This window comes from Macaca mulatta, chromosome 1, assembly GCF_049350105.2.
Source record: "Macaca mulatta isolate MMU2019108-1 chromosome 1, T2T-MMU8v2.0, whole genome shotgun sequence".
Taxonomy (NCBI): domain Eukaryota; kingdom Metazoa; phylum Chordata; class Mammalia; order Primates; family Cercopithecidae; genus Macaca; species Macaca mulatta.
In genome coordinates, this window is record NC_133406.1 from 63,968,145 (window position 1) to 63,993,175 (window position 25,031).

Consider the following 25,031-nt stretch of genomic DNA (forward strand, 5'->3'; position numbering starts at 1 on the left):
GTTGTTGATGAGATATATAAATTATTTAGAACAGTATCTGGCACTTGTAAGTGCTCAATAATGGTATGGTCTACTCTGTGAGCCTTTCTTTTGCTGAATTGGGCTGACTATTGAGACTGCATTGCATATTCACTCCCAAAATGCCAGCTATTAAATGATAGGAAATAAGTCAAGGAATGAAACTTGAGTTCTAGCTTAAGTTCATTTAGTCGTAACAAAAGATCTCGGGTCAGTCACTTAAACCCTCTGGACATCAGTTTCTTTTTCTGTTAGTGAACAAGTAAACTAATTATTGGCCACTGTGGTTCTGCATGTCTTTGACCAGAGTCCCAGGTCCTGTTTTTTCAGTCAGAATTGTTTGAGTCAAATGGACTCTAAATGGGACCCTCATCTCATGGGACCCTTTCTGGGACCCTCTCTATCCCTTGATTTTGCCTCCCTATAAACTACCTGCTTGCATGTGCCCTGAGGAACTCCTGAGGCTTCAGCCCCAACCCTACCCCAGAGTGGTTTTATGAGGGGTGTGCCTTCTTAGTCAGCCTGTGTTGTAGTGTCTTTTTAAAAACCATCATTGTTTCTGGTTTGTGGGTGCTCAGATTCCTTTGAAAGTTCATGCCTCTCGATGTCTGACTGAAAGCAATAATATTCTTAGTCTTTTTACATAGCTCTTTCCAATTTACAGTGTGCTTTCATATGTGGTTGTCCCTCAGTATCCTCAGGGGATTGGTTCTAGGAGTGCCCCCACTTCCCCCAGGATACCAAAATCTTCAGATGCTCAAGTCCCTGATAAATAATGGTGTAGTATTTGCATACAACCTATGTACACACATCCTCCTGTATACTTTAAATCATCTCTAGATTACTTATAATAGCTAATACAGTGTAAATGCTATGTAAATAGTTGTTATAATGCTTTTAAAATTCGTATTATTTTAAATTGTTATATTGTTATTTTTATTGTTATTTTTTTTTTCCTGAATATTTGCTATTCCCATTTGGTTGAATATGTGGATATGGAACCTGCAGGTATGGAGGGCTGATGTACAATAATCTCTGGAAATTCTTTACAACCCTGGTCGTATTCATGGTCATAACCTGAAGCCTTTGGCCTCTAGCCTGTTAGCTTGTTGCTGGGATTGGAGCAGCGAAAGTGGTAAGGTGCAGGGCATGGTTACCAGGGTTGTGAATCTGGGTGGTATTTGGGTGAATACACATGACTGCATACAGTCCCAGCTGTTGTTCTTTCCTTATTTAAGGCCCCTTTCCTTTACTCTCTCCATACCTTGAGTTTTTACAGTCTCCCAGAAAGCTTGAGATTGACAGTTCATGCAAATATTCCAGGAGAAATAGTCTGAAACAGAGTGGCACTGTATGCTGAGCAGTCACATTTTCTTTCTTGAGAACATTAGGGGTCTTGTCTTTTTTTTTTATGTCTTAGGAGAGCAGTGTATGTGTACCACAGAGCTGGAAGTGAAATTTTGTAATTTCCATCTGGAGCATTTTGATAGAAAAAGTGCAGGCCTTTGCCTGGAACAGTTTAACCCTTTCAGGACCCTTCAAGAGCAGGAGATGAAATTTAAAACTGGAGTCATATTGTGTATGTATATGTACTTGGGAATGCTGATGCCTGGTATATAAACAAGCTCTTTCCCTTGGGAGGTCTCAGCGATTTTTCATTCACGCCAAAAAAGGTCTTCTCCAAAGCTTCTTTCCTCACAGCTCCCATTCCCCAAGGGAGCTTTAAATATAATCAGTTAATCAGTTTTAAATATAATCAGTTAAATATAATCAGTTTGAAAAGCTGCAGTAAAACATTTAGTTGGAATCCTCAAGCAGATGCTGTCATTTTCCTGTAAGATGATTGAGGGCTCCTCATCCCTTGCTCAGGGGAAAAAACAGCAACAAAAAAAGCTACTCTGCAGCAGTAAGGTGAACTCCTGGAAGAAAATGAAGCTCTTGGAAGCATTCAAGTACCATACTCTACATCTTGCAATTGAAAGACCCTGGAGGAAGGTGGTGGGCAAGGAGCCAGGAGATGCAGTGTACTGTGCAAAGAAGCAGTAGTTGGAAACAGTGTTCATGAGGGGTCCTTAGCTTTTTCAATTTCAGGTGTTCTTTTGGGGAATGAGAACAGAAATTTCCTTTGAAGAAGCCTATCTGGTAGTTATGGCCACATCTGTTATGTATCATGCAGTTTGAAAGCTTCGACAGGCTCTGATCATTTCTCTGCTATGAGGTGTCCAGAGTTTGACCTAGATGCAGTATGTAGGCACCCTTACTATTAAAATCAACAGGTGCCCAGACCCTGACTCCCATTATTCACACCAGATAAATTGGGCTACCCAGTGACCCCTGTAGAGTTCTCCTTCCAGAAGTGAGTACTCTTCATGGGAATTGTGCTTACCTTATACCCTTGACCTCTGACAGCTACGTTAGGAAAATATGTCATATTGCAGGGAAAAAGCAGTTGATATGTAGATTTCTGGTTGTAATAAAATTAAAATGAACAGTTTTAACCTGGTGTCAGCTCCAGAATTGACTTTTTGGGGAATCTGGGAAAGTTGCCTTGGAAGTTATTTGGTTTAAAAATAAATAATAGCAGCACTTAAAAGCAGTTTTAAAAATTACAAAATTAACACCCTTATTGATTTTACAATAATGTGTAGGAACTCTCATATCTCCCTTACTCTCTGTAATTGTGGTAGAATACACAGGAGATTGACCATCTTAACCATTCTAGAGTACAGTTCAGTAGCATTAAGCACATTCACATTGTTGTGCAACCATCACTACCATCCATCTACGCGACTCTTTTCATCTTGCAAAAATGAAACTTTATACCCGTTAAACAACAACTCCCTATTCCCTCCTGCCCCTATCTCTGGCAAGCATCACTGTACTTTGTCTCTATTTGATAACTCCAGATACTGCAGGTAAGTCGAATCATAGTGTATATATTTTTTGTTACTGGCTTATTTCACTTCCTGTAATGTCCTCAAAATTCATCCATGTTGTAGCATATGTCCACATTTCTTTCTTTTTTAAGGTTGAATAATATTTAATTGTATATATATATCCCATTTTGTTTACCCATTCGTTCATTGATGAACACTTGGGTTGCTTCTACCTTTTGCCTAGTTTGAATAATGCTGCTGTGAACATAGGTGTAACATAGGTGTATTCTTTTTTCTTTCTTTTTTTTTTCAGATGGGGTCTCACTCTGTCACCCAGGCTGGATTGCAGTGGCTTGATCACGGCTCACTGCAGCCTTGACCTCCTGGGCTCAAGTGATCCTCCCACCTCAGCCTCCCAAGTAGCTGGGGCTATAGGCACATGCTACCATACCTGGCTGGTTTTAAAATTTTTCATAGAGATGAAGTCTCCCTATATTGCACAGGCTGGTTATTTTTTTAAAAGGTACACTATACCAAAGTTTTATAAGCCTGTATATACATTTCTATATAATCACTTGTCCTGATAAATTTTTTAAACTTAAGGTTTTAATATGTGCATTAGCTTGTATATTAGTATATTATTAATTGTAAAGTTGTACACCTTTTAATAATTACGTGAATTACTAAACTTTTACCATATTTTTAATAGCTTTATTGAGATTTAATTGACATTTAATAAATTGCACATATTTAAGGTATACAATTTGATAGACTTTGACATATATAACACTCATAAAACAACACAATGAAGATAGTGAATCTAATCATTACCACCAAAGTTTCTTCATTATAATGTATTAATAAACCAGTACTATTGGCCAGGCACGGTGGCTCACATCTGTAATCCTAGCACTTTGGGAGGCCAAGGTGGGAGGATTGCTTGAGCCCAGGAGTTCAAGACTGAATCGGGAAACATAGTGGGACCCCATCTCTGCAAGGAAAGAAAAAAACAAACAAAAAGACTGGCTGGGCACGGTGGCTTATGCCTGTAATCCCAGAACTTTGGGAGGCTGAGGTGGGCAGATCACCTGAGGTCAGGAGTTCAAGACCAGCCTGGCCAATATGGTGAAACTCTGTCTCTACTAAAAATAAAAAAAATAGCCGGGTGTGGTGGCAGGCACCTGTAATCCCAGCTACTCGGGAGGCTGAGGCACGAGAATCCCTTGAACCTGGGAGACAGAGGTTGCAGTGAGCCGAGATCTCGCCATTGCACTGCAGCCTGGGCAACTAGAGTGAGACTCCATTTCAAAAAAAAAAAAAAAAAAAATTATCTGGGTGTGATGGCACATACCTGTAGTCCTAGGCTCTCTTAGGAGTGAAGCAGGAGGATTGCTTGAGCCCAAGAGTTCGAGATTGTAGGGAGCCATGATTGCACCATTGTACTCTAGCCTAGGTGATAGAGCTAATAATTATGTTATAGAAAAGTCATTAGCTTCAAGATAACTAAGTGAAAGCCTGGTATTAACAAATTTTAAAAAGTAATGATCTAAGCCACCCAGATTAGTTTCTGGAAAATTTGTTTAACCAAGACAATCTCCAAGGGAAGTCGGGTTAATAATTGTATCTCAGCCATTACTCTGCTTTTAGGAGGGAAGGTACAGGATGGAGTGAGAAAGAAAAGAAAAAAAAATCATGGCCATGTTAGGAGTGGACTAATGACAGTATCTTTTTACATATAGATATGGCTTGGCTGGGCGCAGTGGCTTACGCCTGTAATCCCAGCACTTTGGGAAGCCAAGGTGGATGGATCACCTGAGGTCTGGAGTTTGAGACCAGCCTGGCCAACATGGTAAAACCTCATCTCTACAAAAATACAAAAATTAGCTGGGCTTGGTGGTGGGTGCCTGTAATACCAGCTACTTAGGAGGCTGAGGGAGGAGAATCGCTTGAACCCAGGAGGTGGAGGTTGCAGTGAGCGAGATTGTGCCACTGCACTCTAGCCTGGGTGACAGAGCAAGCCTCCGTCTCAAAAACAAAAAAACAAATGAAAAAATAGATCTGGCTTGAACCAGTTTTAGGGCCTCATGCCTTTTTAGAAGGGGTCACAAATGAGCCAGATATCAAGGAGAGGGTCTAGGGGCTCCCACTGGAGATCTACTCAAAATATTTTTAATATGGCTTCTTTCTTCTAATGATTGACTTCCTATTGCCTGCTAAATACAGACCAACTTTCTAAGGTAGATATGAACTTCCTTCTTAGTCTGACTGCAACCTCTTGTTTCAACCACATTTTTTATTTTGTTTTAGGAGGACTGGAAGTCTAACTTGACTGCTTACCATTCTTTAAACATGTAGACTACTAGCTAACGTTTGCTCTTTGTTGGATGCTTACCACTTACTAGGCATTATGCTAAATACTTTATGTAGATTATTCCATAATCCTTACTCCAACTTTAGGAAAAAGATGTTACTAGTATCCCATTTTACTGATGAAAAAAATGAGGTGTAGGACATTCAGTTATTCCGCCAGGGTCTGCAACTGGTGAATGATGGAATAGGAACCTTGGTTGTCACCAGAGTCTGAGTTCTGCGTGTTGTTCATGGAATGCCCCTTTTTCGCTGCCCAGTCCCATATCTTCACCTTTTGAAATCTCACCCTTCTGCCAGGTACAGTGGATCACCTGAGGTCGGGAGTTCGAGACCAGCCTGACTAACACGGTGAAACCCCGTCTCTACTTAAAATATAAAATTAGCTGGGGGTGGTGGCACATGCCTGTAATCCCAGCTACTTGTGAGGCTGAGGCAGGAGAATGACTGGAACCCAGGAGTTGGAGGTTGCTGTGAGCCGAGATCACGCCATTGCACTCCAGCCTGGGCAATAAGAGTGAAACTCCATCTCAAAAAAAAAAAAAAAAAAAAAAAATCTCACCTTTCTGGTAAAGCCCAACGTTTCTGGGATTCCTTCCTTAATTGCTCTGACCAGAAATAACCCTTCTTTTCTATTTCACCCACACAGTACTTCTCTTAATAGCTCTCATATGGCATTGATCTCATACTGCCTTATGTTTGGAATATTTGTATTTCATTCTTTTTTCTTCTACCAGACTTCTGAATGTAGGAATGTTTTGAAGTTGTGTAGTGCAATGCAAAGAATATAGGCTCTGGAACCAGCCCTCAGTTGGAGTCTTGTCAACTTCACTTCTTTGCTGTGTGACTTTGCTCAAGTCACTCAGCTTCTCTTCCAAGCCCCCTCTTCTGTGACATGGAGATAATGAGACCTATCTTGCTATTAATTGCAGTTGTGTTTAGAGTACTGGCTCAGTGTATGGCAAATATTAAATACTAAATAAATAGTTTATTATAAGGTCCCTTCAGATAGGAAACGTGTCTGGAAGACTGTTGTAGCTCAAATGGTGGCTGTCAGTAAACACTTATTGTCTGTAGTACTGAATGAATAAATGGATGACCTAACTACTGCAAATAATCTTTTGGAAGTAGTTTAATTGTATCCTGACACTACATCTTGCACAGTGTCACCAGACTGATTTTTAAAAACTCATTTTTTTTTTGCTAAGGTCATAGCATAAAAGACTGTTACTATTAATCACTTCCCACTTGCCCTGCTTACATTTTATACCGCCTTACAGCTGAACTGCCTCTAGTTTCCTTTCTTTATCATGTTGTGTCATGGTTTGTGCTTTATCCATGCTGTGCCCTCTCTTTGGAATGGGTCCTCTTCCTTGAACCTGGAAAACTTATTCATCCTTTAAAGCCCAGCTCAGATGCCACCCCTCCAGGAAGCCTTCTCTGCTACCCTGTGCAGGATCCCAAGCAGGATTTCTTAGCATCTTCCCTTGCCTTCTGCACAGAGTTCATCAGTACGCTCTCAGCATCTCCTCCGCAGTGTCTTTGTACACTCTTGTATTATTGCACTCATCATATTACATGGCAATCTCTTCGTTTACATCTCTTTGTTTACAACTCACTGAACACCTTCAGGAAAAAACGGTCTTTTATTCATTTCTGCATGTCCAGCTCCTGACACATAGTAAGCACTACAATGTTTATAAGTTGAATTGAACTGTCTTCTGAGTTGAGTTTGGATGTGACAGTGCCATGATGGCATGCTTCTGCATTTCTCCCCCATTCCAGTAATAAACCCATGTTAATATTATTTGAAATTTGATATAGATTAAACACTGTGAATATATTTGCATTATACAAGGACAAGTACAAACTACATAGCCTTATGGATTCTCCCCCATGGGAGTGTGTTTCTCCTTAAATTTATTGCGGGCACGGCCCTCTTTAGAATCGCTGCCCTCTTTAGAATCACTGCCCTAGAGCTATACTTGAGTTGACCAAATTTCTTCACTCACATCTCTTACCTTGGAAACCAAGAAAAATGTTAACACTGAAATTCCCGAGAGTTTAAAACAAACATAAGGCTTTCTGTAATTGAAGCAAAAACCCATTCTACGTTTGTCCAGGATTTATTCACCATTTTTATCAGGCACTAAAAGTCTAAGTTTGAGAAAGTTTGTCTGTCTTGACCTGGAGTTAAAACTGGGTTGACTTGAAAAAGGAACTGTTTTGTTACTCTTTCGAAGCACGGTGTGGAGAGAGTTATTGCCTGGTTAGAACCAGCTGTGAGATCTTTGGTAAATGGGGAAGGAAAGGTCCTAAGGGACAAGCAGGAAAATGGTCCCTTTTGGGTTTTCAAGTCATTTGGTATGAAATAGCCTTGACCTTATTTATATGTTGTGAATGAATGGTTCTGAACTTGAAATATGTATTTGTGTGGAAGAAAAACAGTTGGGACATGTTCTTCCATTTTGGTGTATATTTTAGGATGTCATCCTTTAGGGAGAAGGCAGATTCTCTTTGGGTTTTTTTTTTTTTTTTTTCTTAACCATATCTTCTAAATGCATTAATCAGTGGAGAGGTGACCCAGAAGTCACTGTGAAAGTTGGGACCTTATCTTTGCTGTTTGATCCCAGATCTTGCATTTAAAATCATGGCATGGTGGGCAGGATCTGAATACTCTCCCTGGAGAAGATGACCCTGGCAGCCATGGGTGGCTGGGTGGCCAGGGCTCCACAGGAGGACAAAGCACAGAAAACAGAGGGACTCAAGAACATGAGGTGGCCATGACAAGCCATGCCATAAGCTTTAAGAAATATGTCTTGTTTCTGAAGAGTTGGCTGTTGCCAACTCTTTTCTCTAAACATTGAAATCCCTTAGAAATTTGCTTCCTTTTCCCATTAGTTTTTTTGTGTGCGTGTGTTTATTGTTTTGGTAGGCGGTGGAGATGCTGCACCAGAGCTTGTCAGATGAGTAAGCTGCTCTTTGGGAAGACATCTTGACTGAGGTACCTATTCTGGAGCAACATTTCTTTTGGGCCAATACAGTACTTTGTAACACGTTGAGCTATAGAATTCTATATAGGCAGAATGATCCTAAGGGAAAGAGTGCTGGACTGGGAGGCAGAAAGCTTGGGTTCTAGTTTAGCTTTGTCATTTACTACTGTGATTTTGGAGATAACTCACCTAAGGTCTCAAAATCCCTAGTTTCCCTGTAAAATCCCTATAAAATGGGAACAACAATTCTTGGCCCTTATAATGACGATGATGATGGCTAGCGTTTATCAAGTGCTTCTTATGTCGCAGCTCTGTTTTAGGTGATTTACATATATGAACTCATGAATTTCTCAGCAGCCCTGTGAGGTAGCTGCTATTATTATCCCCATTTTACAGATGACGCACAATGAGGTTAAATAACTTGCTCTGAAGCACATGGCTAGTAAGTGATGAGGACAGATTATGAACCCAAACTGACTTAACACTGATGTGAGGCTGAAATGAAAGAATTCAGTTGAAACTATGAGATGATGTATACACTCAGTTGATTATCCTCATTTCCTAGTAACTTGTTACAATAAAGAATTAATGCAGTGTTTTAAATGTCTTTCTGTTACATACCTACTCTACCTCCCTATGCCTTGGTCTTCTCATCTAAGAAACTAGGGGTTAAACATTAGGAACTTTCTAAGATCCTTCCAGGTTTCAGGGTTCATGATTCTTGTTTATTAATATGTTGAAGATTGGCCGGGCTGGGTGCCTCAAGCCTGTAATCCCAGCACTTTGGGAGGGCGAGGCAGCCCGATCATCTAAAGTCAGGAGTTCAAGACCAGCCTGGCCAACATGGTGAAACCCTGTCTCTACTAAAAATAGAAAAATTAGCCGGGCATGGTGGCGGGCACCTGTAATTAATCTCAGCTACTTGGGAGCCTGAGGCAGGAGAATCGCTTGAACCTGGAAGGCGGAGGTTGCAGTGAGCCCAGATTGCACCATTGCACTCCAGCCTAGGTGACAGAGCAAGACTCCATCTCAAAAACAAACAAACAAAAAAGATGTTGAAGGTGATGATTTGTCCCTTTTAAGTAGACACACTTGAAAGTACAAAAACCATTATATTCTCTGAATGACATTCTTTCCACCCCCAGAACTTGCCATGCCTGCATGGCTGCTGCACACTTATGGAGGATAGGCCCCAGGTGGTAGGTAGTACCAGAGTGGCAGCTGACCTGGAGAGCAGTTGAAATGATACTTGTTGAAATATCACGATCTAATAGGAAGATGTGCCTCACAGCTGGAGAAAAATCGAGGGGAGAGAGAGTTACTTGATGGGCCTACAGTTGAACTTGTGACTGGATCCACTAGGGACAATGAATGCTTTAATCAGGATAACTATTAAACTTTGGACTTCCAGTAAGCTCAGAGACTTCCAGAGTTAGAAAATTCCCTGCTGTAACTGGTTTGTATGGTTTTCCCCGTCCATGTTGGTGGGCCAGAAATGGAATTTGTGTAACTCTTGGTATTACAGATATTTATGTTGTTGTGTGCAGTACTTAAATTTAAAAGAAAAAGGAAGTTAATTGATTGTCCTTAACGAAAATTAAAGAAATAAGGAAGTGGAAGGCTCTTAATCTCTGACATCTGGTTTGGGACAAACCTGGGGGAGGGAGTGTGGTTATGGAACTGGTATAGGGTTGATCTAGACATCTGGGTTGTTCGGGAAGTTCCTTCAGGCCCTTTTAGGATGTGGAGTGGCCTCTTGCCTCTTTTTTTTTTTTTTTTTTTGAGATGGAGTCTTGCTCTGTCGCCCAGGTTGGAGTGCAGTGGCCGGATCTCAGCTCACTGCAAGCTCCGCCTCCCGGGTTCACGCCATTCTCCTGCCTCAGCCTCCCGAGTAGCTGGGACTACAGGTGCCCGTCACCTCGCCCGGCTAGTTTTTTGTATTTTTTAGTAGAGATGGGGTTTCACCATGTTAGCCAGGATGGTCTCGATCTCCTGACCTTGTGATCCACCCGTCTCGGCCTTTCAAAGTGCTGGGATTACAGGCTTGAGCCACCGCGCCCGGCTGGCCTCTTGCCTCTTATGTTGCTCTTTATATATTAGGCCCTTTGTCAACTAAGGAGTTTCTTTGAGGATTGTGATGAAGCATGTCGTAATGCGGAATTGAAATATTTTCATGTTTATGTTTGTTTTATTTTCACCTAATGAATAGGCTAAGTAGCAGTCTGTTGTTTTAAATGAGTACTATTAATAATAATGACAACTCATATTTTTATCATTACAGCATTTAAAAAATATCATTCATAAGGAGGAAGAAATGTAGGGTAATGGAGGACAAGCTTTGTAATGTTGAAGATGTCATTCCACCTTTGGGATTCTCAACTTCTCAGCTGGAAAGTGGAAAGATGGATTACTAGTTCCTTGCTTCATGATTTTTAGGACATATGAACAAAAAATGGTTATTGTTAAGTGAGTTGTCACATAGAATCTGGATGTTGATTATTGTCCTGGAGGAAAGATAGAAACCAGAGAATAGATAGCACAGGTTCTTCCTACTCCCCTCTCCTGCTTCTGGTTTAAGGTTTCATCTTTCTTTTTCTTTGTTTTCTTCTTAAAGGTTTCATCTTTAAACGACATTAATTAGGCTTTGTGTTTTTAGCCATTATTAGAGTCCGTTGTGCTGTATCTCTTGATCTCTCTTATTTATTCAGTGATTTGTGGTTATGTAAGTTATCTCAGTTCTTTGCTGTCAGCAATTTTAAATCAAACATTGAAGCATTTTAGGTGGATGACGTGTTACTTTGATTAATGAGTTCTTGATCTGGATATTTTAAGGCCAGTAACAACACAATGTGGAAACACCTAATTCTCCTTAAAACTACAATTGTGTTCTCACTGCCAAAGCTGAAACTGATTTGTGCCAGTTACTTCTTTTTAACAGTGAATGTGTGTGTATGAGCTTTCTTTTGCTGTTTTGGCCAGGGAGCAGGACTGCCAGTCCAGAAAGGCCAGCTCTTCTGGATTCAGTAGCAAAAGAGTTAATCATTAAGCAGAAACAGAAACCTCCCAAGTTTCTAACCTTCTCTTGCGTTAAATCTCCTTACTCCTAGTAGAAGTAAAGGCATATGCACACTTATGCATGCGCGTGTGCGCATGCACACACAACCACCATACACACAAATACTCTAATAAAACTTAATGTAAAATGATCTCATGTTTATGAGAGCTGGAATTACTTGGGAGGGATACTTGTGTTCTGCAGGCTTAGTGGGCACGATGTGAAAGCAAGGCTATTTGGCCTGTGGAGATTGAAGATAAGAGCGTGATATGTAATTGAGTAAGAATTTGAAAAATTATCCGATAACATTAGGAGCAGCAAAGCAACTGCTTGTGCCTTTTTATGCTGGAAACTATTTGGAGTAGGAGTGAGGAGCTAGCATTGTTTTCAGGGCGTGGGAACCCCCTCCTCACCTCACTAGCCAAATATGTTTGCCTAGGCCGAGAGTGTCAGGTCTCTGAGAGATCATGACAGAGTATTTAAATACATTCTGCCCTCGGGCAGTTCTTCAGTCTTAATCATTTCAGGAAAAGGGCTGTCAGCTAACCTTTAAAATCCTTTCCAGAATAGTATACCACAGCCCATCTTCCCATCTCGTTCCAGTGACCCACCCAATCTATAAATGGTCAGTTCCTTCATTTGCAGAACTTGAAAGTTTAAAGAAGAGACTTGATGAATTGAACTCATGTTTTTGCTGCTGTGGCCACACCCTCTGTACAGACCTTTGCTTCATTTGGGTTCTCAGCAATTTGGGAAGGAGGAGGCTATTGATGAAACTTTCGAGGCGTTGGCTTATAGCTACTGGAGTGTTCTTCTTTCCAGTCCCCTCCTCTCCTCACTTCCTCCAGTGTTGGGACACTTTGTATTGAACAAGAAGATCATGAGCTAATTTCAACCTGACAGCCATTTATTTAGTACCTACTGTATGTTTTCTTTTTTTTTTTGAGGCAGAGTCTTGCTCTGTCACTCAGGCTGGAGTGCAGTGATGTGATCTTGGCTCACTGCAACTTCTGACTCCCGGGTTCAAGCGATTCTCCTGCCTCAGCCTCCTGAGTAGCTGGGATTACGGGTGTGCACCACCACACCCGGCTAATTTTTATATTTTTAGTAGAGGCGGGGTTTCACCATGTTGGTCAGGCTGGTCTCGAACTCCTGACCTTATGATCAGCCTGCCTCAGCCTCCCAAAGTGCTGGGATTATAGGTGTGAGCCACCGCGCCTGTCCCGTATGTTTTATACTACGCTAAGTTGTGGGCATAGAGAGATACAGAAAAAAGTTTCTGCCTTCAAGGAGCTGCAGTCTATTAGAAATGTCTTAGTCCATTTTCTGTGGATTATAACACAATACCTGAAACTGGGTAATTTGCAAAGAAACAATTTTTTTTTTTTTCCAGTTCTGGAGGCTGGGAAGTCCAAGATTGAGGGCTGAATCTGGTGAGGGCCTTCTTGCTGATGGAAAATCTCCACAGAGTCCCGAGGTGGCGCAGGATATCACATAGAGAGGGAGCTGAGTGTGTAAACTTGCCAGCTCATGTCCCTCTTCCTCTTCTTAAAAAGTCACTAGTTTCACTGCCAAGATAACTCATTAATCTATTAATCCATTAATGATGGCATGCCTTCATGATACAGTCACCTCTTGAAGGCCCCACCATGGGGATTAAGTTTCAACATGAGATTTGGAGGGGACATTCAAACAATAGCAAGAGAGGTGGACGGATTACGCAAGTATAGTGATAGGGTCACAGTAGAGAGATATTGAAGGCTCTGTGGACAAGGAATAGTCTAACAGTGAGTAATGCTGATGAGACTGGTTGATAGAGGAAGATGATGATGTTACATAGTATTTACAGGGCACAAGGCAGTCTATGAAGTGCCTCGCCATACTTTATGTTATTTAACCTCAGAATTGTACAACACAGGGCAGGATGATATCCGGCTTTTTTTGGTTATGTTTTTTTAAAAATTATTTTGAGATAATTATGCATTCACATGCAGTTGTAAGAAATAATGCAGAGAGATTGCACATCCTGTTACTTAGATTCCTCTGATGGTTAACATCTTGCAAAAGTATAACACAATACCATAATCAGGACCTTGACTGATATGTCAAAATTCTAAACAGTTCCATCACTGCAAGGATCACTCATGTTGTCCTTTTCTAGTCCTGCCCCTCCCAGTTCACTCCTTCATCTCACCCTACTGTATTCCTTAGTCCTTAACTGCTGGTAACCACTAATCTGTTGTCCATGTTTATAATCTTGTCATTTCAAGAATATTATAAAAATGGAACCATTAGCATGTAGCTTTTTAGGATTGGCCTTTTTTTTATGACTCAGCACAAGTCTCTGAAGACTCATTCAGGTTGTTGTGCGTATCAATAGTGCATTCCTTTTTATTACTGAGCAGTATTCTATGGTATGAATGTATGATGGTTTGTTTAGCCCTTCACCCACTGAAGGACATATGGGTTGTTTCCTGTTTTAGGCTGTTATGAATGAAGCTGCTATGAACATTCATGTATAGATTTTTGTGTGAACAGGTATTTTTTAGAAAGTAAAGGTAAGCCAGGCATGTTGATGATTACCTATAGTCCCAGATACTCTGGAGGCTGAGGCAGGAGAATCTCTTGAGCTCAGGGGTTCAAGATGAGCCTGGGCAACATAGTGAGATCTTGTCTCCAAAAAAAATAAATAAATAAAAAAAAGATGGAGGTGGTTTTTTTGTAATGGCAAGATTGTACATTAGAAGGTAGAAAAGTAGGTTTTGCATCTTACTAGGGAAGATACATGTATATTTCTCTCTCTTTGGACTGATCATTTAAGTTGTCTCAATTTCCTTATCAATAAACTGGCATAATATATGTTCTGCCTACATCCCAGGGCAGTTGTATAGATAAATTGAGATATGGCCTCCTCCCAAGTGACTGTGATTACAGGTTCGTGCCACAATGTCGGGCTAATTTTTGTATTTTTAGTAGAGACAGGGTTTCACTGTGTTGGCCAGGCTGGTCTTGAACTCCTGACCTCAAGTGATCCTCCCAGCTTGGCCACCCAAAGTGCTGGGATTACAGGCGTGAGCCACTGTGCCTGGCCCCACAGTAGTTCTTAAATTGCAATCTAGAGACAACTCTTTTAGGCTGTCTTGCTTTTTCTAATAATTGATGTGTAGGTGTTCCTTATATGTCCTATTTACTCATTGTTGACAATTATAGGTTGCAATACCTGCTCCCAGATTTAGTTTATCATCTTTCTTTTAATTGAATTATGTGATATATAAGAAATTGCAAGTCCAAGTGCGGTGGCTCACACCTGCAATCCCAGCACTTTGGGAGGCCCCGGTGGGAGGAACACTTGAGTCCAGGAGTTCTAGACCAGCCTAGGCAACATATTAAGACTCCGTCTCTACCAAAAATACAAATAAATTAGGTGGGCATGGTGATGTGCTCCTATAATCCCACCTACTCAGGAGGCTGAGGTGGGAGGATCACTTGAGCTCTAGAGGCCAAGGCTGCAGGGAGCTGTGATCATGCCAGTGCACCCCAGTCTGGATGACAGAAGGAGACTGTCTCAAAAAAAAAAAAAAAGAAATTCCAAATTTTAATGTAGTCAAATTTACTTTTTGTTAAAGAAATTAACTTTTTCTTTATTGTCTTGATTAAGACAAACACACACAATCATAAGGATATTCTTTTGTATTTTCATCTACAAGTTTTGCCTTTCACATAACATCTTGAATAAAAAAGGAGTAAATTTTCATCAACAGTGTGAGGGAGGGATCTAACTTTATTTTATATTCCATGTGGCTATATTTATTCAAGCATTCATCTTTTCCCCCATTGATTTGTTATGTCTCATTTGTACATATATTAAGTTTATTATACATATTTGTGGGCAAGATGAGTTCTCCATCATGCTGTAGTGGTGTTGCCCCTGGATGTACATCAGGGGTTGCTGATAAGGGAATCACATGTTTTCCCCTTTGAGGTAGTGGCACTAGGATGTCCCCATAGCTTCAACCAGAATAGCTCTGCTTTTATGTTCACGATATTGGGTGTCCCACTAAGATTTTATTTGAATAACTTTTTAGATGGAACAATTTTAAAAGTTAAAAACTATAATTTTTAAACAAATTACATTTTGGATAGTTGTTTGAGATAGCAAGGGTTTCGTCTCTTATCTTGGGTTGGATGAAAAGTGTAAGACACACAGAACTCAGGACCTAGCAGCGAGGGAAGTGCAGTGCGTGTTTTTCAAAGGGAAAGGAATGCGTTGTTTTGCAGTTGTCAGTGGTTCCAAATACATCAACTATACCACAAATAATGAGTATGTAGTTTTCATGAGAGATTTAGAACTGTCTAGAGCCTAGTCCTTATCGTTTATGATCATAGAAGCCATGGAGAAAAAAAGCCTACCTATAAGAAAGTAATTAAAAAAAAATTAACCCACAGCAATACAAGAAATGACATCAGCCAGTGGATGACTGAAAATGAGTGGTGTTGATAAGAACTTGAGGAATTTTGAGATGGGAGAGGTGTGGGCCAGAATGAATAAGACCTTGATTTATGGACTAGGATTTGGCTAAGTCGAGAGTAGGAGGAAAGAACAGTGGCAGTGTGTCTTCCCTCAGTGGAGTTCCCACAGCCCCCATCGTGCTTACTGCTCCTGTATCACTTCCTACACCCTAATACAATGATGGTTTTATCCACCCTCACCCCCACCCCCACGCTCCTTCCCCCAGACCACACTCACTACCAGAAAGCTTGTGAGTTCTTTGAGGGTGGGCAGTGGGCAGCCTGTCATTTCAACATTCCCAGCCTCCAGCACCATGTTTGCATGTGGTAGGCACCCAATAAATGTGTGCCAAGTGAGTGAGTAGAGTCTTGGGCTGGAGCAGAGGAGTCATAGACAGAGGAGTAAGATCAAACTGGATAGTTTTTGATGACCTTGAAGATCAGCTAGAGTCTGACTTCATACTGGGGCAACAGAGAACAATGGGGGCACTCGGACTTGAAGAGAGATGAAGTGTGATGAAGTTGTTTCCAAGGGACTCCCTGGTTGCTCTGAGTTGCCTAGATGGGGGCAAGAGGCTTGTTCCTGCCCACACAGCATACCAGGCCCTGTGGTGGGTGCTGCAAACAAACATGCTGTTAAATGGGTTCAATTACTAGAGTCACCTATGAGGGAATTGCGAGTCCCCATTTACTGAACAAGACACTTGAGTTCAGGGAGATGATCCGAAGTGATGGTGACCCATGGTGGAATAGGGACTGCAGCTCAGGTCTGTCCAACTCCAAAGCCTGCTGGTTCTTTTATCTTGGATACCATGTTTGACCACACTGTAATTAAGAGATACCACTAAGATGGGAAGATGAGCTGCTGAGATGGGTGTGGGGTCTAGGGGTGAAGTAAGAGTCAGGAATACCTGAGGTTTTTAGTTTGGGAGACAGGGAGAACGATGGTGGCAATGGCAGAAATAGACATATGGAAGCCAGGAAGAGGTGCAGCAGTTGGGGAGAGAATGAGCGTTATTTTAGATACCCTGAGTTTGAGATGACAGTTCCATTCAAGCAGGAATTTCATTAGGCAAGTGACAATGCCACCCCCATCCGCCTTTCATTAAATCTGTCATTTTCTTTTCTTCTAAATTGGGAGTGTTGCAGAGAAACTGTGAAATAGATGACACCTCCTGTATGTGCCAAATTACCTGACCTCCTTTTGCAGCTTCTTACCTTTCACTTTGAGAAATATTTTCCCTTGAAGGGGCTTCGTGTTTGTGTGCAGGAATTAATAGCATTTTCTTTCCCCATGCCCTGTAGGGACAGAGCACAGCTAAACAAGGAGAGAGAAAACTGGAATTCTGAGCTGCCTTGCTCCGAGTTTGGTTGGAGGCCCCTTATGAGGGTCAGCTGGGAATGAAAGAAAAGTCAAGTCAAGCCCTGCCAGCACCCTCCACCACCTGACCTCCCATGGGTGACTGAAGAGCTGGCTAAAGAACAAGTTATTTTAAAGAGAGCCTGGGGAGTGTGGGAGAGGCTGAGTTCAGCAAAACATGACTGGGTGGTGCTGGTGCTGTTTCGGGGTGTGGAGGCAGGAGTGGTTAATCTCCTTAATTTGAATAATTTTGGGATGGTGAGATGGCTCTTTGATAGAGGATTTGATTGGAGATTGTGATTGTAGGATATGTTGAAAGAGGGGATCAGGCTAAAGCCATTTATAGGAAATTATATTTCAGAGATTGGCAGTTGAACTTAATGTATTCCATTCTCACTTCCAAAGGCTTTGAATTTTTAGTGTTATTTCTATTTTGAGGAGAGTGGCCTGTACTTCTCATCCAGTGTGTTCAATCCAAGGAGACTATAGGAGTTATTACTCTCCTTCTTTTAAAATTATTTCTGTGTAACAGAGATTACCCACAGTTGCCTGGAGAGGTTTAAGCCACAGTTTGGTAGAAAAAAGACCACTCAGCTGGAGGTCAGAGGCTTGGGTACCAGTGGTAGCTCTGACCCTTGCCATCAACTATGTGGCCCTGGGTAAGTCTCTAACCTTTCCTGGCCTCAGCCTCTTCAGATATAGGATGAACATATAATTCCTACATCTAGGGGTTGCTGTGTTGACTAAATGAGGTAATGTTTGTGTATCAGCTTAGCAAATTACATACCTCAAACAAATATATGCTAAGATTTTATTTGCTGCAACAGAAGAAAGTGGACCATTTCTTGGTGTTTGTTTTGATGAGACTTGACCTATATAACATTGGCTCAAGTATGTTTGTTAAAGTGAATCACCTGTTGCTTTCTGGGCCATACTTGAAATGACATGCCATGTTATGGTGAACCCCTTTTGCACCGCCTCGAGTTCAGGTTGCCTTTACACAATTTGGGCGAGATAAATGAATACACACCTTCCTCCTTCTTAGAAACAAAACAGTGACTTGGGCAGGGTAGACATTAGGAAAGTGACTTAGCTGGTAAATATGTGATTAATAATGGAGATTTGGCCTAAGTATGAGTGCGAGCCTCTGAATACGGATGGGTAAGTGATAAATAGCAAGTCTGCCAAGTTGAGCACGTTGGGGAACCTCTTGGGCTCTGTTCATGCTTGAAGTATGACTGTGCCAATACTGTACTCGCTGTTTAACAAAATGAGGTCGTACCAGTCACACTATTTTGCACGTATTTGTTTACACATCTCTCTTGTTTGCTAAGCTGTGAGCTCTTTGAGAGCAGGGACTATTTCTGTTTATCTTTGTTTTCTAGCATCTAGCACAGTGCTTAGCATATAATAAATGTTCATTGGATGGATGGATGAATGAGTGAATGAAATTCTTTGCATTTTTATTTGGTTAGAGAGATTTGTTGAAAGGCATATATGTGGGATTATTTTTGCTGTCACCTGCTAATTTCATAGATGTCTTCTCAACTATAGACCTTCACATAAGGGCAAGACCTATTTATGCATAGTTGAGTTGTAGCTGCTGCTGCCCTGGCCTGATGGCACAGTGGTGAGGACTGTCTCAACATCTGTCCCATGTCTCTTTCATAGAATAATACCCTCCCTCAGCCCCTTTTCCCTGTACCTTCCTTTCAAGGATTGCTGTGTAGTTAAGTCTGCTTCAGGCAATTTATCTTATCTGTACTTTTGTCTTCCTTATTCCTTTTCTCTTTTCCAGTGCTTATTCAGTAACCTCAAGGAAGTCTGTTCCAACCCTTCTTTGCTGTTGGTGTATTCCTATTCATGAGTTAAATCCCAAACCAAACATACTCTAATCGGGGCAGTTGAACTTGAAAAGAGCCAGTGAGAAACCTGAAAGGAGGAAAAGCCTGGCCACAAGGCTCCAAGTGAAATGAAAGCCATAAACACCAGCTTCGTCAACCTTGAAAGCTTCTAAAAGTGCCCTTAAGCCTCCTTTTGAATCACTAAAAGTTTTCACTTACCTCCCTGTCTTTCTCAAATAAAATTTCCTCTTTCTCAACTACCAGTCTTAAAAAACAAAGCAAAACAAAACACTTCACACCTCCTTCTTACTCAGTTTTACACTAGTGGAAAGAACGGAATTTAGAGTTGGAAGGCCAACGTGAGCGCCCTGCTGCTACTTAGTAGCTGGGTGACTCTGGAAAAGTTTCTAGGCTTTCTGTGCCTCAGTTTCTTCAACAGTTGACAATACGACCATGTATCATCAAATAATATACTATGATGTGAAGTTTATGTATATGAAGAACTCTTTCAAGCGCACAAAGCGCCAGCTACATGTCAGATATTTCTAATGTTACACCAGTTTTTAATATTGTGTTTCATTTGCACATACAGTACTTGATATCTCAATTACATTAGAGGCTAAGACAGTTTTCTACCAGCACGAGAACTGAAACACGATAGCATGCCTTTTATGGCAAAATGTGTTTGAACTTCAAACAACAAATTGATAAAACTTATTATGCAATATACCCTATCAGTAAATTAATTGAAGGCTGCCTTTAGATTGTTAGGTGTGGATGACAGGAACTTTATTTCATACTTCTTTTGTACCTGCCATTGGTGTTTAACATAGTGTTGGGTTCATAACAAGTGATTAGACAGTCTTGTTGATAGTTTGGAGAGCCATCTTAATCATGACCTAGTATCATTCTTACTTCACAGCAACCTAAATGTCTTGACTAATGTTAAACTGACTAATTTGTTTTGAAGCTGAGAATGAGAAATTGGAGGTCCTTCTGATAGATCTGAGATTCCTTTTTATTCCCGAGTTGGATAAATTAGGGTAAACAAAATCAAATACTTGTAAAAATACGGTACAAAGGAATGACATATGTATGCTGGTTCCCTAGCAGGGTAATTCCATCAGTGCCTTTAAAAAAAAAAAAAAAAAAAAAGATTACTTTCCTTCTCAACCAGCCAAGGGAGCCATTTTCCAATCTCTTATCTTGTTGGGGTGTGTTAGAAAAATATACCAAGAGCGAGAACCTGTAAGCCTGGGGTTTATTAACCTGCTTAAAACCAGTTTTACTTCAAATAGCCGATCTTTAGTGTCGACCATTGTACTTTTGTCTGCAGGGAACAACTCAAGTTTTGTCCTGTCCTCAGTAAGCAGATGAGAGGTAGGGTTGACGTTAGAAGCCAAGCTTTTGTGGAGCAATAAGATAAAATTATGAAGGAAGCCTATTGAATTCCAGGAGAGTTTAAAGAAAAGTGTAGAATACTTTGTTAGCAAGGGTATGGGTGGGCTTCTGAGTGGAGGCAGCAGGCTACACCTTGGGATGTTTCCGTCCAGATTCTGTTTCAGAAGCTTCCTAAATGTATGCAGAAGTTGTGTAATTGTATTCATAACTGTTGAATGTATTATTGGTTTGATTTGGTTTCACTGCTCCTAAGTTCCTTTTGTCTTATCTTGCAAGCATATCACTGTGAGTACTTAAATCATTAACAACTCATTAAAACTCTTTTGACCATTTTCATTTTCTACCAAGCTGAAGCCTGGGTGTGGTGGAAACTTGTGCTGGCCTGCTTGACTGTGCTGTACCTGAGCAGCTCCTAGCAGTTTGGCTGTCAAAAGGCCACTGAATAAACAAATTGATAGGAATGGCGGACATAATCTGTGCAGTTCCTTGAAAAGAAGGAAGGGGCTGCAGAATACAGGATAGTCAAGGATGCTTTTCTTCAACCTGAAGGACTCTTCAGCAATTAACACCTTGACTCTCTTTTTATGCAACGCATTTTTTTTTTGTCCTCTCAGAGATTCTATTTGTACTTATTATTTTCTTCTTTCAGGATTTCTATAGCTTCTTTTAGAGACTCAAAGTGCTTCCAGTTTTGTTACCACATTTATTATTTAGGGGCAGGAATTAAGGTCTTGATGGAGATGAAGTGGTACATCACTTACTGGGTTGTGGAAGCAGTCTACCACAGGCAGTTGCAGCATTTCTTCTGGTTATGTGTTGAGAGAGATAATATATATGTACACATACATATACACACACACACACACACACACACATACATCTTACCTTATTTAGGATCTCCCATAAGAGAATTTTAAGTATTCATAATTTCTATATATTTTAAATGGCTCATAAGTAAAGAAAAAAGGTTTCTCTGCTTTTGACTTGAATTGTTGAACTATTTGTCCCTTAGTAAACTGATCAATTGCCACGCAGATTGAGAGAAAACCATTCAATCAATCAAAATGTTTCTGCTACATTGGCATGCTTTGTAATGGAAATGAAAACGACAGCATGTTTTTGTCAGTTTAAATGAATAGGTTTCCTTTAGATCGATGCTGAAGTTGGCATTATAGGTATCTAGCCTGTGAATGCTAATAATTAATTATGGAAATGCCTCATGGAAGCACTTGAACTTACCCCTGCATCTTACAGATATATCTGCCTGTTGGTGAAGTGTATGCCAGCGTTGGCATTTCTTGTGAGTGCTGGCATGACCCACAACACAGCCTCTGTGGTACCAGAGGGCCCTGTACTGTCTTCAAAGACATTTGGTTCAGTGCATTAAAAAAATTCATTCATTCAATCACTAATTCATTCATGTACTCAACACATGATTATGTATGCCCACTATGTACCAGGCTCTGGTCTCGTGCTAGAGATAGAGTTATTAACAAGACAGAACAAGTCCGTGCTTTCATGGAGCGGTTTTTTTTTTTTTGTTTTTTTTTTTTTTGAGACAGAGCCCAGGCTGGAGTGCAGTGGCGTGATCTTGGCTCAGTGCAACCTCTGCCCTCTACCTCCCGGGTTCAAGCGATTCTCCTGCCTCAGTCTCCCAAGTAGTTGGGACTATAGGCACACGCCACCACGCCCGGCTAATTTTTGTATTTTTTTTAGTAGAGATGGGGTTTTACCATATTGGCCAGGCTGGTCTCAAACTCCTGACCTTGTGATCCACTTGCCTCGGCCTCCCAAAGTGTTGGGATTACAGGCGTGAACCACCATACCCAGCCCGGAATGATATTCTTAACATATGGACTTTTGCAAGGAAGAGTGGCAGTGGCAGCATTGTATGGGGAGCTCTGATTCTCATTTATGCAAGATGTGTAATGCCTTTCTAAAGAATAGTGTTGCTGCTTACAGCTCGGGCTTGGAGATAAGACCCACCACTCTGCAGGTCCACTTGAACTTCTTTGTAAGCCCACTTGAACTAATCTGGAAGAGTTTCAAGCTTTGGTACCCTATTTGCCTACAGCTGGGTACAAAACCGCCTATTGGATATGATTTTAGGGCTGTTGTCAAGGTCCCCTGGAGGTGGATGGACTGAAGACATCTCTTCTACTGGTAGCTTTTTCTCTTTAAAACATTCTTTTATTGTATCTCACTCAAAAGGCTAGCTGTTTATTTATACTTTAGTATGAGATTCCATTTGTTTCTTTACAAGATTTTGATAAGGGTCTAAGGCTACTAGATGCCAGTCTAGTGAGGGAGGGCACTCTGGGGGGAAGTAAGCAGGTATATGGGGCTAAAATCAAAAGATTGAAGCACCTCCAGTTGGACCTACTTAACAGTTTTGCTTAGCCTTGAACCCTTGGTCTCTCTGATAGTTAGTTTTCTAATTTATTTTTTTTGAGACGGAGTCTTGTTCTGTTGCCCAGGCTAGAGTGCAATGGCATGATCTCAGCTCACTGCAACCTCTGCCTCCCAGGTTCAAATGATTTTTGTGCCTCAGCCACCCCAGTAGCTGGGATTACAAGTGTATGTCACCACACTCATATAATTTTTGTATTTTTATTAGAGACAGAGGTTCACCATGTTGGCCAGGCTGGCTTGAACTCCTGGCCTCAAGCAATCCACTTGCCTCCGCCTCCCAAAGTGCTGGGAGTACAGATGTAAGCCATTATGCCCAGCCTCGTTTCCTAATTTTAAAAATGAAATTGTTGGAGTAGATCATCACAATCCCTTTTAGTTAAGTCTGCTCACTGAGTAGCTTTGTACCTAACTGCCCAGCTGCCCAGGCTTTGGTGTTTTTCCCCATTCTGTGCTTCGGTGAGGAGATTCTGCATTTTCTTTCCGTTTGCTTTGCCAGAAAGAGCTCTCTGTGGCAACATAGAAAATATGAACTCACTGATTTCCCCAGAAAGGGAAGAGTCCACAGCTTCAGAATGGTATCTGTCCTGGTGTCTGCATTCTGGTCAGGTGGCTGTGTTCAGTGTCTGTGCTCCCGAGCTGGGGTGCTTATCTGTAGTAGCCAGACGGGCCTGAGTGCCCACAGTAAGTTACGTTTACATAGTGGAGAGGTGAGCAAGCAGATAGTCTGAAGCAAGTAGAAAGAACACTCAGGTCAAGGTTTCCCAGCGGAAAGATTTTGAACCATCATCAGTTAAAAAGAACAGAATCTTCTCTTCTTAAGATCACTGGAAAATACATAGCCAGGGAGATCCCAAGTATCGTGGAACCAACCTAATTATCGATACCTCCTATTTGCTTAGCATTTTATGCTTTTTAAAATGGGTCTCATTTCATATCTCATCTGATCCTAAATATCCTGTGAGGTAAGCAGGTCAAAAATTATCATTATTATTATTTTTTGAGACAGAGTCTCATTCTGTTGCCCAGGCTGGAGTACAGTGGCGTGATCTTGGCTCACTGCAACCTCCACCTTCTGGGTTCGAGCAATTCTCCTTCCTCAGCCTACCAAGTAGCGGAGATTACAGGTGTGCGCCACCATGCCCAGCTAATTTTTGTGTTTTTACTAGAGATGGGGTTTTGCCATGTTAGCCAGGCTGGTCTCAAACTAATCTCAGGTAATCCACCAGCCTCGGCCTCCCAAAGTGCTGGGATTATAGGCGTGAGCCATCTCGCCTGGCCAGCAGGTCAGAAATTAGTAATCCCATTTAAAATTTGAGAAAACTGAAGCATTAGGTAGGCTAAGTGACATGGCCAAGGTCACATAGTTAATAGGGCAGGATCAGAATTTAGAATGCATGCTTTTTCTTTTAAAAACAACTTTATTCAGGTATAATTTGTGTGCAATAAAATTCACTATTTGAAACCTATAGTTCAATGAGTTTTGACAAATGGTATTTATACTTGTGTAGCCACAATTATAATCAATAGGTTGAACATTTCTATCACCCGAAAAAGTCCCTTTATGTTCCTTGGCTTTAATCTTCCTCTTTACTTCCCCAAGTCCCCCTATCTTTTGATGTCTAATGCAATGCTCTTTTCACTGTCCCACACTCGAACTTGACAGTCCTTCAGCCATATCCTTCTGGAGAGAGTCCTGGCTGGCAACCAGCCCACCTCATCATGTTGAGTTATGAGAGTGAATGGGAAGTTAGTGGGTTGGTTACTCCATTGTTAGTTCCTTCCTTCCCTTCTTTTACCAGCTCCAGGCTATAGAAAAATTATGTGGGTTCTCCTTCCCAAGAAAGCTTGAAAAACAGGACACCAGCTCACCTGTCTGCTCTTGCTTCCTGGTAGCCTGCTGCGGGGGAGGGGTGTGAGTGAGCAGGAGGTGGTGCGGTGGTGGACTAGGCAACCTCTAGAGGATGCTCTACTTCTGTATCGTCTGCTCAGTCTCCTCCTTAGGAACCAGCTAGCTCTCTGCTGCCTAGTTGCAGTTCCCCAAGGCTTTAAGCAGTCTGAATTCCATATCCGATGAATGAATCCCAAAGGTGTTGAAGATCCCAGTTCTGAAAAATGAGCAAACCCCAAGTTTTATAGTAGAAACTTGCACAGCAGATCAGGTCCTAGACAGATCCCTCCCTCTGTAACTGAGTTAGG

At 41.3% G+C, this 25,031-nt stretch overlaps 1 protein-coding gene and 2 long non-coding RNA genes across 21 annotated transcripts in view; 2 read left to right on the forward strand and 1 right to left on the reverse strand.

The window, feature by feature from the left end:
- Positions 1 to 25,031, forward strand: part of SRGAP2 (SLIT-ROBO Rho GTPase activating protein 2) — a 249,373-nt gene that overhangs the window by 5,449 nt on the left and 218,893 nt on the right. The window lies entirely within an intron of this gene.
- LOC144341434 (uncharacterized) lies at positions 1,589 to 4,949 on the reverse strand. The gene is made up of 2 exons (XR_013418357.1): positions 4,092 to 4,949; positions 1,589 to 1,916 (listed from the first exon to the last, which is right to left on the reverse strand). It is a non-coding gene; the product is annotated as an uncharacterized LOC144341434 (long non-coding RNA).
- LOC144341421 (uncharacterized) lies at positions 12,348 to 14,895 on the forward strand. Its single transcript, XR_013418345.1, has 2 exons — positions 12,348 to 12,701; positions 14,629 to 14,895. It is a non-coding gene; the product is annotated as an uncharacterized LOC144341421 (long non-coding RNA).